The sequence below is a fragment of the Cyrtonyx montezumae genome, unplaced genomic scaffold, assembly GCF_038088225.1.
Source record: "Cyrtonyx montezumae isolate F1298 unplaced genomic scaffold, pur_monq_1.0 scaffold_3, whole genome shotgun sequence".
Classification (NCBI taxonomy): Eukaryota; Metazoa; Chordata; class Aves; order Galliformes; family Odontophoridae; genus Cyrtonyx; species Cyrtonyx montezumae.
The window spans coordinates 68846907-68861560 of record NW_027072034.1 but is presented as its reverse complement, the minus strand read 5'-3'; the positions used below and the strand labels follow the sequence as shown (position 1 = coordinate 68861560).

At 33.6% G+C, this 14654-nt stretch overlaps 1 non-coding gene across 1 annotated transcript; it reads right to left on the bottom strand.

Moving 5' to 3' along the window:
- Nucleotides 1-4859: 4859 nt before the first annotated feature.
- On the bottom strand, nucleotides 4860-4963 carry LOC136053376 (U6 spliceosomal RNA). Its single transcript, XR_010622637.1, has one exon. It is a non-coding gene; the product is annotated as a U6 spliceosomal RNA (small nuclear RNA).
- Nucleotides 4964-14654: the final 9691 nt, after the last annotated feature.

Here is a 14654-nt window from a genome sequence, read left to right as displayed (position 1 = left end):
TTGTCATCAGAGTGAAAGAATATATGGATTGCCACATTGGGTTAGCCCAGCCACCTATGCCTAAGGCTGCCTTGAGTCCAGCAGTAGGTAGTGGCAAACAGTTAACTAAGAGGTAGAGAATCAGGATGGTATGATATCTTCCATAAACACTCTTCTCAGTTTTCAGTAAATTGCAATTCAGAACCTTCCAGGAGCAGAGGTATTTTTATATTTTACGGGTGTAGGTGTATGGTACTGTATGATGTCTGTCATTTTTATTTAATGTACTGCACATAACCATGTCTCAAGACCATTAAGAAATTAATCTTGAGTTCAGCAGGTTAGAGCCAGAAAGTTAATGCCACATTGTGGCCTTGAAATAATATCTGTGACAGTATTTTTACAATGAAACAAAAATATTTTAAGGTATACCTTTATCAGTCATTAAAGGATACTTTCCATATTTCATCTTAGCAGCAGTTGTGTCTGTAAATGAATATGGTAATTTAAAGTGTATAATAAAAATAGACATGGTATGTAATAGTCACATAGGATTAATATATTATAGAAAAGTAGTAAAAATAACAAATGATAGTAGTAATATCAGATAGAATAAACAAAGGCATTCTCCTAGACCTTGTACATCACCAGTTATACTTCATGTTTTAAATCTGCAGGGAGGAAATACTTATTCTTTCTAGTCTGTGCTGGTGTGAGTGAAGATCACTTTTGCAGTTCTGGGAGCAAGTGACTGTTAGCATCATCTAAAGCCGACTATAAAATGAGTGGCTAAAATGCAAGCTGCCACATGCAGTCTGCTGCACTGAACTATTATGCTCTGCTATAGCCCTTTAATGGCAGTTTAGTGATTAGAAATTATGTTATTTGCTGCACATGCAGTGACACAGTGGCTTTGTCTAATTAAGGCAGTATTAGAGAACTGTTCTCTTGGTTAGAGGTAAATGACAGTCTTCAATGTGGGGTGTTCTCATCTTCAAAAAAATACACTGGAAAAATGATTCTGCTTCTAGGCATAATAGCTTTTACTTTCATTGTGCCCACTGCAGTGGGACATATTTGTATTAGACTGTTGGAACTTTTCTGTAGAAACACTGAAGGAATTGCTGGGGCAATATAAGGAGTACAGCATTTGATGGCAACCCAGAGCCCAGGCAGATGGGAATCTACAACTTGAGGCACTGAGCCCACTTCAGAGGTTCTGAGAGCTCTGAGTTGTACCCTTAGTTTAGCAGATTATCTGTAGCATTCCAGAAGCCCTCGTTCTCTTTCCTTATTTAAAAACATACAGCAGTTCTTCTGCAGACTCTGTATTGAAAATGTATTGAAAATGACTGATAGCACAATGTAAAAATCCAGCTATAGTATGAATAATTTACAGTAATATGCTGAAACACTTTTTTCATTTGTGAACCATTTTCTTCTGTGCTTCTTCAGTTCTGCACTGTATCCCACAGCTGGACTTAGTAAGTTAAGAAGCAGAAGCGTTATACACAATTTTATACACAATTTAGAATGTGGCTGTAAACCTTTGCTGGATGCCTGGTCCTCAGTCACCTGAGAAGTATTAAATCTTTTAATAGCTTTCCTGTGTTGCATTTTGCTACATGCTACAAGATTTGTTTAAAAGAGGCTGTTAATGTCTACATTGTTTTAAGGATAATATTAATAGATTGTTCTTCATCTCTAACATTTCAGTTTCTTATTAGAATCATGTACTTCAGTCAAAGAGAAGAAACAAAAAATACTACAGAAACTGATCACACTGATGATTCTTCCACACATGCTGTTTGTCACTTCATTGTATTTATAAAATGCATCTTGTTATCTAAAAGATACTATCTTGTCTTAATCTTCATCCTCCAAATCCTGCATTACAACCATAAGATGCCCTGAATATGCTGCACGTTCTCACAACTTTACATTAAGTTGTATTTTGTTACAGGGTCTGTTAGGTGGGTTGTTCATTTGTTTGCTTTCCGTGTATTGCAAGACTTCAGGTCCAGGAGATCACTGGCCTCCAGTTCAAGGGGGATTTCTGGGGAATATTTTCTATTTGTGTTTGCATATATTGAATTTGTGCCTTCACAATCTTTTTGTCCTCTGAACGCTTTCTTTCATAGGCTTTCATGTATTTCTTCCCTTGTAATAACATACTTCATTGACAATGGAACCCAATGGGAAATGTACAGCTAAATAGCAATTTTCTGATAGAGAATAGAAAGCAAACAGGAACTTGCTAAAGCAAATCTTGATTTAGATGTTGCTTGAACTACTTCTAAAATCAAAGGGGAAAAGACATGTATTAAGTTTTTCTGCATTAAATTACTTGAAAGTCTATCTGCAGGCTCAGCACAGATCCTCAGTAGCAGTTGAACAAGCCATATTCTGTTAAGTCTCTTCCTGAAAATATTTCTGGTGAAATGGAATGTTCAGGAATATTAATACAAATACCACAGAAAACACTGTGATGGGATTACAAATGATTTAGTGAAATAGTAAGTTGCATGTTCTATGAATATTTTTGCGTTCTCTCACATAGTATAGTCTGGGGCAGTTTCACTTCTAGAAGAGGGACAGCATGTACCCTGTAAGTAAGCTATTAAGGTAGTGTACCTACACCAGCTGAGCACTTAGTGACTTTTTTATATGGAGTGAGAAGCCAAGCTTGTCTGTGTATATAATAAATATAGATTCTTTGGCTTTTTTTTTTCAGAGTTCTCATATAAGTTCTGGTGAAGAGTTCCTGAAATATCATTTCTTAGTTAGAAACATGATACATAAAGATTGTTTGTGTGTACTTGGAGACTACAGTTCAAAGAGCAGCACCACCTTCAACAATTTAATCTCCTGTTGATCTGCGATCCTTTTCTTAGATTACGTTCATGTTCCAGAGTTGGCTTGTAGGCATATTTTTATTTTTAAGTTGCACAGGTGTGTATACCACAATTCGTTGCTACCTGAGTGCTGCACAGCTAGAAAATTCACCTATCATCATGGCTGTCTGTTTCAGAGTAGCAACAGAAATTACTGTCTTTAATCAGCTGAAATTTGGACAAAACATAAGTTTTCCAGGGTAGGGAAGCTGAACTGGTAATTTGAAGTGCTGTGCTATACATCATTTATTCAGCACACCAACACCAATATTTCACTTGAAAGTATTTTAGCAGGAGAAATAGTAGGTATAGACTGAAACCAACAGTCAACTTCCTGGATACCAAAAGGCTCTTTAACCAGTATCACTGACTCCAATTATAACATGGCTCAGAGTTGTCAGATTTCAGCTGCTATTGCATCATGGTCTTTCTATACTGACTGGACTCTTTTTGTTACTAGCCTTTTCACTGGTCGAAAGTTTGGCTTTCTACATGATCATCTGCTCAGAACAGTTTACTCTTATATGTCCATAAAAGTTAAACTCCAGGAGTGCCACTTGCTCATTAATTGTAATTTATCAGGTTGCTTTTGGATTCTCAGTCAGTATTTTGAACTAACTATTTTCTGTGGTAAAAACAACAATAAGAAAAACCAGTTGAAAGCAAAATTGCCCACAACATGTTATTTTCAGAGACAGAACAAAGGGATGAAAGTGAAAATACTGAGGCACATGCATCTCCTGCCCCGAAATGTGACACTAAACCCAAGTGCCACGTGATGTGATGAGAAGCTATGTGCTGACAGCTTCCACCCTTATTTCCGGAAAATTCAGCATATAAATGACATACAGAGATATACCAGAACTATTGCACCTGCACAGGGTAGCTAGCATGTACAAAGTGAATCTGACACATACTGACCGCAGATAGACTCTGTGAATTATCTTCTGTGTAGCAGAGATACTCAAGGGGCTGCAGTGTATTATTACATGGAGCTAGCACTGCACCAGACATGCATGGCAGGGATGGAGCACTCTGGCACATTTCTGCACACATGCTACCCATTTGAACTCTGCCATCTGTTCAGGACACAAGGGCCTTGAGCAGGTTTTCCAAACATCTGGAAACTTTGGATTAAAGACTTGAAGTGAATGATGTTAATAATGAAGAACTACAGGACCCTTAGTCTTTGCCTCAGTCTACAAAATGCTGAGCTCAAAATGCTACTTGCATTTTGTTGTAAATGAATAGCAGGTGGAGGGGTTTTTTTGTTTTTTTTTTTTTTTTTTTTTTTTTTTGTTTTGTTTTGTTTTCTGACAGCTTACAAGCATTTCAGAAGTCATATGACTTAAAAAAACAATGCATGTTTATAATTCATGAAGCATTACATCTCATTATTCCCTAGCAAGATGCGTGAAAAGTCCAAATCCTCTGAATGAATTCTGCAGTGGAAGCTAAAAAGATTCCCTGTTTTTTTCATGGATAACCTCACCTATCTCTTTCTTAGAAAATGGTGATCTGTATTCATCAGCAGAAACTTTTCAAGTCTACAGATAGATTCAGATGTTCAGTTTCCTTTTTTCTCATGTAACATTCATCAAGTCTACAGAATTATGCTGATTTCTCTTAATATTTTTCTTTATTTCAATCTAAACGCAGTTAAAAGAAACACAGTGTTTTCATATCTTCTCTGGTAAGAAGATAAAAAATAGTGTGAGATACTAAGTGAGACCTACATATGTATAATAAATAGTAGTGATGTACCTAGATGTCTCAACTTTGTAATGGGCCCTTTGTCTACTCTCAACCAGTGACATCTCACACTTTTCCCATTCCTTGATTCTGTCCTTTATCCCACTGTGGGATATAAACAAACAGCTGTGTGGTGCTTGGCTGCCAGCCAAGTTAAAGCACCACAATCATTTTGGAGTTCAGTGTAGCCTCTGAATCCATAAACCACAAGACCAAGAGTCTTATGCACTACTAAAAAATATGGAGCACTGCAAGAATGTGCCTGTCATCCTTGTGCAGGGGCCATGCAATTCTTCTTTCTAAATCATTAGGTAAATCATTAGGTACCCTTAGATGATTCTACAGTCAAGGATATAGAGAATGGGATTACAAACACCTTTTAGAGCAGGATCTTCTGAAACTTAGTAGATGAAATACAGATCTATTTATAATCCATTCTGTATGTGAGAAAGGGTGACTAAAATCTATTTAGTGAAGTAAGTTCATAAAGAAGCAAACTTTTTTGCTTAATTCAAACAACCCTTTTGTTTATGCATAATTACGCTCCTTTGACAAAAAATTGAAAATTCAGCAATTGGTCAATATAAAATAGTTTATTTCTGAGGTTTCCTTCAGTTTTTAGCCCAGAAAGGCCCCAAAATTCAGATCTGTCATAACCCAATGACTTGCTAGAAATGCTTTACAGTCTCCACTTGACGGTTTGATATCCATGGGTGATCCACAGAATTTGCATGAATTTTCACATGGAAAACTTGGCATGTATTTTTCTCCTGAGATCTTAATGGCGGCCAAGAGGATGCAGCTTTTTTAATTTCAGCCAGCTGAACCACTTGGTAGTTTTGTGCCAAGGTGGTCCCAGGGACTTGCTGGAAGCACTTGTTAGAAATCCACCCTGTAAGTGAGGAGAGGACCAGAGTCACACCTGTCATTTTGTAGCACATAAAGAATTATCTGTCTTTTTCATGCACTTAATGAATTGTCTCTGCTAGAGAGCACTTATCTTAAGGTCAAAAATCCAATTTGGTATGTTTATTCAATAAATCTAATGATCTCCAAAACATGCTAATGCTAAAGAGTGTTTAAAGAAATAAGTACTGTTAACAAGTATCTATGTTATATGTCATAACTGATTACTGATGAATTGAAAAGAGGAGGAATGAATGTTTAAATTTTCTCTGAACTTGAATATGACAATAATTATGCTTGGTTATGATGCAGTAGCATGAGTACTGAATTGCTCTTTGCACAGTAGAATCCAGCGAAGCAGATTTTTCTATGGGGAGAAACAGACAACACACAGATTGTAAATTACGTAATTATCTCCTAGATAACGAGACTGTTAAAACATAAGCAAAACAAAATAAAACTAAAATTACCCACTGAAAAGACTGCTCTCTATAGATAGATACATTCAAAACTTATTTGTGAGGGATTAAGAATTATTGAAGCCCTGAAATTTATTTAATATTTTCTTTATCTTTTGATGGTTTATATCAATAGACATTCATTTTATTCCAAAAGGTAGTTTGTGTCAAGTTATCAGAGATTGAAGGATAATCTCTTTATCCATGTATTCTTAGACACAGCTGTATCATTAAAAACATCTAATTAATTTGTGTAAGATAATTATAAGGAAAAGCCCTGAGTATACTCCAGGAATATCAGTTTATATGCTAGTATTAAATTTTTTCATTCTGTAGCTATTTTATTTGTTTAGCATGTATACTTATTTGTTCCCTTCTATTTCTTTTCCATTCTTTTTCATTCACACTCTGTTTTGTGTTGTAAATCCATGTATGGCAGAATCATCCCCATACTAGTGAAAGGTAGCAAAATGACTTGTCTTCTACACAGTTATCTAATTTTGTTTATAAAAGTGAAGTTCATATCTGTAAGACATTATTTGTTTTTCAGCATCAGAAGAAAATATTTAAGGTAGTACATAATTTCTGATGTGGAGATTACCTTCTGTTGCATTCTTCAGGCATTTCAAATACAAATGAAATTTTTTGTTTGTTTCAAAGAATGCCTACTATGCTGTCCATACAATTAAATATATTATAAGCAAAAACCATTTATTTCATACATTTAATATTTAGATATTTATACTTCTTAATTTTTTATAGTATAAGTAGACTTGTCATTTACTATTCTAATCTCACCTTAAAATATTTCAGTATGTGGAACAGTTTTTGATCATTACAAAGTAATTTCTTTAAAATGACATGAATTTGACTAGTTAAAAATTCAGAGCTATATGATGACATTAATATTTGTTGAAGAACCTAAACTAAGTTCAATAACATTAAATAGTGTTGCATTAAAAAAATGTACTATATTTCTCCCACGTAATAGCAGACAAGAGGAGGTTTAATATGCATTTTTTACAATTCCTAGCATTTATTGTTTGCCTTTTTTACAATACAGGTGAGAGAAAGGCAGCAATAGTGTCTCGTATAAAACTAGAGTATGTTTTCAAGATAATTTTCTGTTCCAGATGAACTGGAAACTAGCTGTTTGTGGTGGAGACATTATTTTGATAATGATTTAACATAAAGATGAAACAAGACAGCAAGCATTTTGGATATAATAGCATAGCACATGTTAATTTTACAGTATCCTTTAAATTCTTTGTTTTTCTGTCAAAACACTTCTGCAACTATGAAGACATCCTAATTTTTTAATACTAAAAAAGATTGTAGTGTCTTGTGGACCAAAAGGCAGTAGTTTTTTTTTAATACTAGAGAAAGTGTAATAAAAACTTTAATTTCATGAATAAAGAGGGAAAAAGAAAAAAAAGGATCACTGCTAATTAAAAAAAAAACAAAACCCTTTCAGTTATTTTTTTTAAATAGGTTTCTGTGCCTTTTAAAGTGAATATGGCCTCTTCACTACATTCATTTTCGAAAAGTTTGTATTCAGCTATTCTTTGTACGTAGCTGGATTAGATGAATAAGTTTTCTACTAAGCAGTGCTGATTCAGAATTTTAAACGGAAAGACATGTACAGGATCTATAGTATGCCATAAAATCTGAGACTTCTTGAAGATTGTTTTGTCTATATACTTTCGTTAGCAACCATCAGTAAAGTCTGCATGCAGTAGATAATACTGGTTAGTTAGATTTATCTGTTCAGCAAACATAGACCTACAGAGCTAAAACCAGTGAGCCAATGAACATCTGTTACACAGACTTGTACATGTCTGTGCATGCAAGTGCACATGCAGATACTGTTTCTAAAACATTCATAATTAAAATAAATCTAAATATTCATTGCATTTCAAACATGATAATGTTTTCAAATGCTATTTTTGTAGGTGTAGAGATGATTTACAGTGTTTCTACTCAGAAAAGTAACCTTGTTGATTTGTCATTCTAGCACTCAGATGGATGTGATAGGCAGTTGCATATGGCAGTTTTTCTGAACAGATTTTCAAAAAGCATGAAACTAGAATGCATTGATTTAGGAAAAAAAAGCAGTAAATAACTGGATTAAAATAAATAACATTTTGCAGTTGTAAAATATGGATACAAAAAATAAATTCGGGAGAAATCAGGCATAAGAAATCACAGTTTTGTTCTGGAAAACGATCTGTTAGACACTGTCAGTCTTAACCTTACCAGGTATAAATCCAGCTAACTCCACAGGCAATAATAGAACCATTTCAATCTGTCACAGCTAAAGAGCTAGCTCTAAATCTTTCCAAGCAAATTTTCCTCTTTTAAACTTGTGCTGTAAGTGCACTTTTAAATATGACCATCTGAGCAAAGCCATTTCTCATGTACAATAGGTTTTAATTATGGCAGCTGAAATTAATTGTCCAGGTAAATTAAAATCTTTGCTTAATTCCAAATAGTTTTCTGACTTGAAGCCATTTCTACTTTACTTGAATAGTCCTTTTTTCCTATTTGCCATGTACCTTGGTGACATTAAATATTTAATTTGTCAGAATTAAGAAATTTCCAGAGCAATGCAGAAATAATGTCCTCCCACTTGTTATACACAGAAGCCCTGAGGATTTATCTTGCTCTTATAATGTGGAAATGAACTTTGACGAATTAATTCTGGTGTATCTTGATCCAGCAGTGTAGGGTGAATACTTGGGAGTCTGTTCTGGTGGAGATTACCATGCTGGTGGAAGAACTAGTAAAGTAGACTTTGTGCCCATAGATCATGTGTTTCTGTAAGCTGCCTGTGAATCTTCTGTAATATGGATACTCTGCAATCCAACAGAAGTAATTAAGTGATGATGCACACAGCACACTTCAGGCAGCATGTCATAACTGCAATGTACGTGCAGTATTCTGAATGAAAAAAAAAAGGGATAAGTTTAATGGAGAGTTCTTTAAAATCAGTGTTTGGAGTGACTTACCACAAAATGGAAGAAAATAGACCGTTTTGTGCATGACTTGGAAACATAAACAGCAGAAGGAAGGAGAATTTATGAAAATACATAAAATTCAGAGTTAGAGGCTGTGGGGGTTATAGAATAGTCATAAAAAAAAATGACAAAAGCTGCTGCATTTGGTGCTTTAAAATTAGATTTTACAAGATATTAAGGAAGGAAAAAGAGGGAAACTGATAAAAGGAGGAATGATTCTTTAATCCTGAGGCTAGCTGAGTTTCATTTATACATCTTAACAGCAGTCACCTAGGCTGATCTAAATTACATTGATAGCAACAGCTCCCAGAAGACAAGAGTTATGCTCCCTACATTGCAAGGCTGACAAAAGGAACAAAAGATTTTGAAATGAATGTTAGGTTCAACTAATTTAATTCAAATAGATTAGCCATTTGAGAAATGTTTTGCTCGCTGAAGGAGACTGGAAGTACTGGAACAAATTTTTTCTTTAATGTCCTTACGCTCAGTAGAATTTTATCAAATTTAAATTTGAAGTGCACCAGTGCAAGAGAGCAGTGGAGTTCTCACAATTTTCACTGCAGTGAAGTGCTGAGTTTACTCAAGTCAATACTGGATTGGAGATTGCTTTTCAATTTATGTGAATATATTTTATTATCTATTTTTAATTTATTCCATTCTGTTCTTTCAAGAATAACTTAAAAGAAGTTTTATCAGAATCTAGGGAAGTTTGCAAAATCCAATCAAAAAATGAATGGTTATATTTCTATGACTGTTAGTTTTCAGAAGGCCACCCCTGCTCTCAAAAGGAAACTCTGTAGTATATACAGTCTAAGGATATCTTTCCACTCAGTGAATTCAATGAATAGTTAGTATGGTTTCAAAAGAAGTTGAGATGAGTTATCATGCTTTACTGCCTTCCTAGAATATTTCGCAGAGAGAATTAGATTGTTTTAGAAAGGAAGAGGATACAATTTTCCCAACTTACATTTTCAGACAATAAACAATTATAGTAAAACATTGGTAAAAGCTATCAAACAGCATTTATCAAGCTAGACGTTATTTATTACAAAAAAAAAAAAAAAAGAAAATTGTTTTGAAGAGCTGCTTCTAAAATATGAGTGGAATCTGTTAGTTCGGTAAAAAATAGAAGTATTTACTGTCAAGGAAACACTATTTTGCATAGAGAAAATGGACTAAAAGCTAAAAGATAGAAGGAAAGCATGACTAAAAAATATTTTATGGTGGAATCACAGAATAGATGAAAAAAATGTAGCTAAAATTACTTTTATTATTTCTAATTTTCTTGTTTGGCTTGAACAAAAAGGATGGAGAATTCTCCAAAGAATTGTAGATGAAGAATATTTTCATCAGGTAAGATGACTAGTAATGTTTTTCCTTCCTGGGGATTAATAAAATGCATAAAGAATATGCTAAATACAGATTAAATGGAGAACATCTTTTTTACAGTCTCTTGGAACTACAGAAGATCTTTTCCTTTTTTTTTTTTTTTTGTTAAAGAGCCCATGGAATATATGCAAAATCCAATTTCAGAAGTGATCCTTAATAATGGAAGCTCGTAATTACATTCATCCAAAAATGATCATTTTTCCTCATTCAGAAAGTCTAAATTTAATACCACTGTCTGACCTGTTGAAAATAGACATTCAGTTGTACCATATGCACTGTGATCCCATTTATTTAAATGTTACAATTCAAGGATCAACCTTTTAATCAGGGACAAAAATACTAATTTTGACTAGCAAATATGAATAATAAAATAAACTATCAATGAAATGTAAGTCACACTTCATTTCAAAGGTCACCATTGAGTAGTGAGTAGTTGACACTACCAATATAAAGAGCAAAAGACAGGTATAAGAACAAGTTGGAAGAAAGATATTTAGAACATACTCAGATATTCTAGATATTTCTAAATGTTTAATGACACATACTTAGGATAAACTATACAATTAACTAAAGTAAGAATATGTAGGACTTCTCAGGAATTCTGAAATACTGAGAAAATGCAACTGTAGCCTGTTTAATATTAATGACATAAAATAAAATCATTAGAATTATATTTTTCTCGTTTTCAATCACTTAGATGACACCTCGAAGACAAATAAATGGTAGTAAAGACTGTTCAAAAGCAAATGATGTTAAAAGTATCCAGTGTATTTCTGTGCTGGCCTATAGGATTGTAAAGAAAATGAGTAATTACTGTATGTCTTGATTTCTGTAAAGATTTCTTAGACTGTACTCATTAGAAAGATAAGAAAATAAGACCTAACTCATAGTACTAAAAAAACAGATGGAAAGGAATATTGAAGGAACACAATTGATAATGGTATGTTATCAAACTGGAATAATATATCAGTAATTCTTAAAAAATCTGTTCTGAGCCTTGCAATATTCTATATTTGTATGAGCTGACTGATGGAATAGACATTTTCTTTTTACAGATACCAACAATTTTGGAAAGGTGGCCCTCTAGGAAATGGGTTCAAATTTAAAAAAAAACTGACAGACTGGAGAAATTAGTTGGTTCAGTTAAAAAAAAATCTCCCTTTGCATAGGCATATGAATTTTTACACTGCAAATTTAACCACTTCAACACAACTGACAATTCAGAAAATTACTATACAAAGAGAATTATTGAAACCTCAGTGTGACAACATCGTGTTGTTTTCAGAAGTACTGATCTAGTACTGCAGTGTGAATGGAAGTTTGTCAGTCGGCTGTGTGACAGAATCTTTCCATTGCATACATCACAAGTAGTTTGCCTAGCTCTAGGACAACAGTTAAAGAAAAAAATCTGACTTGTTAGGGAATGGCAGGAAAAAAATCATCTGTAATCAAGAAAAGATGGCATAATATGAAATAGTTTTTGAGTTGTTACAGAGATAAAGGGAACCTGAAGGAGGAAGTCAGACTATCTACAAAAATGGTACTAACCAAAAAGCAGATGTTATTCCTTCAAGAACTGAATTTGTACCAACTTTTTTGGAACTAAGGGATTAAGCTGGTCATCAAAATCTCACTTCTGTTCTAGAAAACAGTCTTCTTCCTGCTCAAACAAGCAATTCTCTGCAGAGATGGCAGAATATATTTCAAGAATCTTTTGGACCATAAAATTAATTTTTCTGAGATTGTGTAGGACTTGAGACACCTTCTCCTATGAAAAAGTATACATATACATGCACACACACAGCTAGCTAGCTAGCAAGCTAGATAGACCTGTCATTTTAAGGAAGTCCAAATTGTGCAGAAGGATTATGTACGCGCAGTTCCTGTCTCCAATGTCAGTAGAGATGTGACAAAGGGAGACTTTCCAAGATAAATATGCTGTGAACAATTCCCCCAGAAGTAATTCTAGCACCAAAAGCAGAGACACAAAGAATTGGGTAGCATTGTGGTTGCTTGTAATACTTGGCACATCAAAAAAGTTTAATTCAAAGCACACTTTTAAAACTATTGTCTAATCTAATTTAAGGAGTTATTGAAGAAAAAAATTTAGAAAGTATTCAAAATTAGAAAGAAAAATTCTATTTTAAGTATGTCTACATTTTCTAAAAACAATAAGCTCATATTTCTCATTCCCTTAAACTTAAATGCTTCCAGTACTAGCTTAAAATGCAAAATTACATCGTGCGTATAATACAACACAGAAAATTGACTATTCTTTAAAATGAGAGTAAGATAGGAACAGTCTTGCACCTGCAAATAGAAGAGTTTTCTGTTAGTTCAAGGGTTCATAGAAGGTCATTGAAAGTAACTCTTCTCAAGATCCTTATTTCAACTGGAATTATGTTTTCAGGAAGAAGATGCCTGATAGTTTAAGAATATATTGTCTTGAGTACTCTTACTGCAAGGATAACCTGGCTGTTGCAGGTCTTCCTAGAATCCTTTACTTGCATTTGCATTAGAGTGCATATATTTCATCAGCATAGTGTTGTAAATACTGCCCTCAGAAAAATGACCTACTGAATATAATGTGTAATTTAATTTCAATTTCTGTCTGAAATTAATTATAAGGCCTGTGAGACATAATAGAAAATAACATTTTCTGCTTTTCTTTTCTTTTTTTTTATTAGTGGCAATAAATTCATGCTGATTCTTCACGAATTATGTTTAGGCTTTACTGATATGAAATTTTAACTGATAATACTAGAGAGATGGCAGTAAGTAAGGTGAAATATACACGAAAGCACTTAATCATGGTTTATGATTAACCATAAAAAACACTAGGTTTTTGAGCAGCTTATCTTTTTTCTAATGTCCTTTATTGTGTCTCTAAGGCTCGGAATTAGGTAAAATATATGCTACTCTTACCATGAATAGAAATTAAAACTACAATTTATTTACAGGACATTTTTATAGCCATATGTACGTGTACTGCTGGTCATAATCTTGTATGAGGCTGAATGAAAATGATTTCACTGTAAAATATTTTGCACCTGATATCATATAGTTTGCTGCAGTACTGTGTAGGATGCATAAAAACAGTCACATACAATGGAATATATAATGGAATACATTTCCATCTATATAACTATTTCCTTATTGCACAACCTTTATGTTAAGAACTTGGACTTCATAATGTGAAATGTAATATGATATCAGTTTTTAAATAGCTTTTGTTGCAGTTTGGTCTAGTCTCAGAGCTTTCTTTTTCATATTGCCATATGCTGATTAAAAAATTTAGGGTCAGACTTCACTCAGATTAGGTTGTTTGACATTGCATCCAATAGCTGATATACTTAGATACTAGAGAAGAACCAGGCTACTGGACTTTCAAGTTCTATAATACCTGAAAGAATGTCCCTAAGGCAAAAACCAGAGTAGAAGTTAAATCTGTTTTGGACAGATTTAACTCCCAGAGTTACCAAGGTAGATTTTATTAATAATAACATGTTAGCTTCTTGTTCTGCTTTGGGATATCATCTCATGATCTCTATCAAGAAATCTAACAGCAAAAATTCAAATTGCAGGCTTTATTCAGAACATATATCTGCTTAGAAAACGTTTCAATATTTTTGGAATTTATAAAACAGTTTTCCAATAGAAAAAAAGTTACTTCTGAATGAGTGAAAATCCTCAGATGCTGTGATTTTATATATAAACCAAAAACAGATGAAAAATCGTATCTACTGCCCTTTACAAAGCATAACCTTAGTCTGCTTATCTCCTTCAACTTGATAGTCCAAGATACACAAAGCAGTATCCAATTTATTTTAGAAATTACTGAATTTCTACTTGTCCATGATAAAACACTGCTCTGAAAAAATAAATAGGTGATAGATAGATAGATAGATAGATAGATAGATAGATAGATAGATAGATAGATAGATAGATAGATAATCATATTTATCCACATGGGTAAGGTTAGAATGGAGTCAGTGATCCAGAAAGAAATTTCACCTGACATAATGTCCATTAAGCCTTTCTCAATCTTAGTGTTCAGAGTACCAGAAAAATATTAGTGCAAAAGGAGTTGCAGGCAGATTGTGTTTTATTCTTCCTCTCCAGCTTGTGTTAGTTACCTTCCTGAAATTCTTTTTCTTCTGCCTTTGTCTTCTCTATTTACTAGGTAGTTTCATCAACAGTTTAGTTTTACTTTGTCTACTGTCTTCCCTTACATAAAAATTTCCTTTCTGTCATGTTAC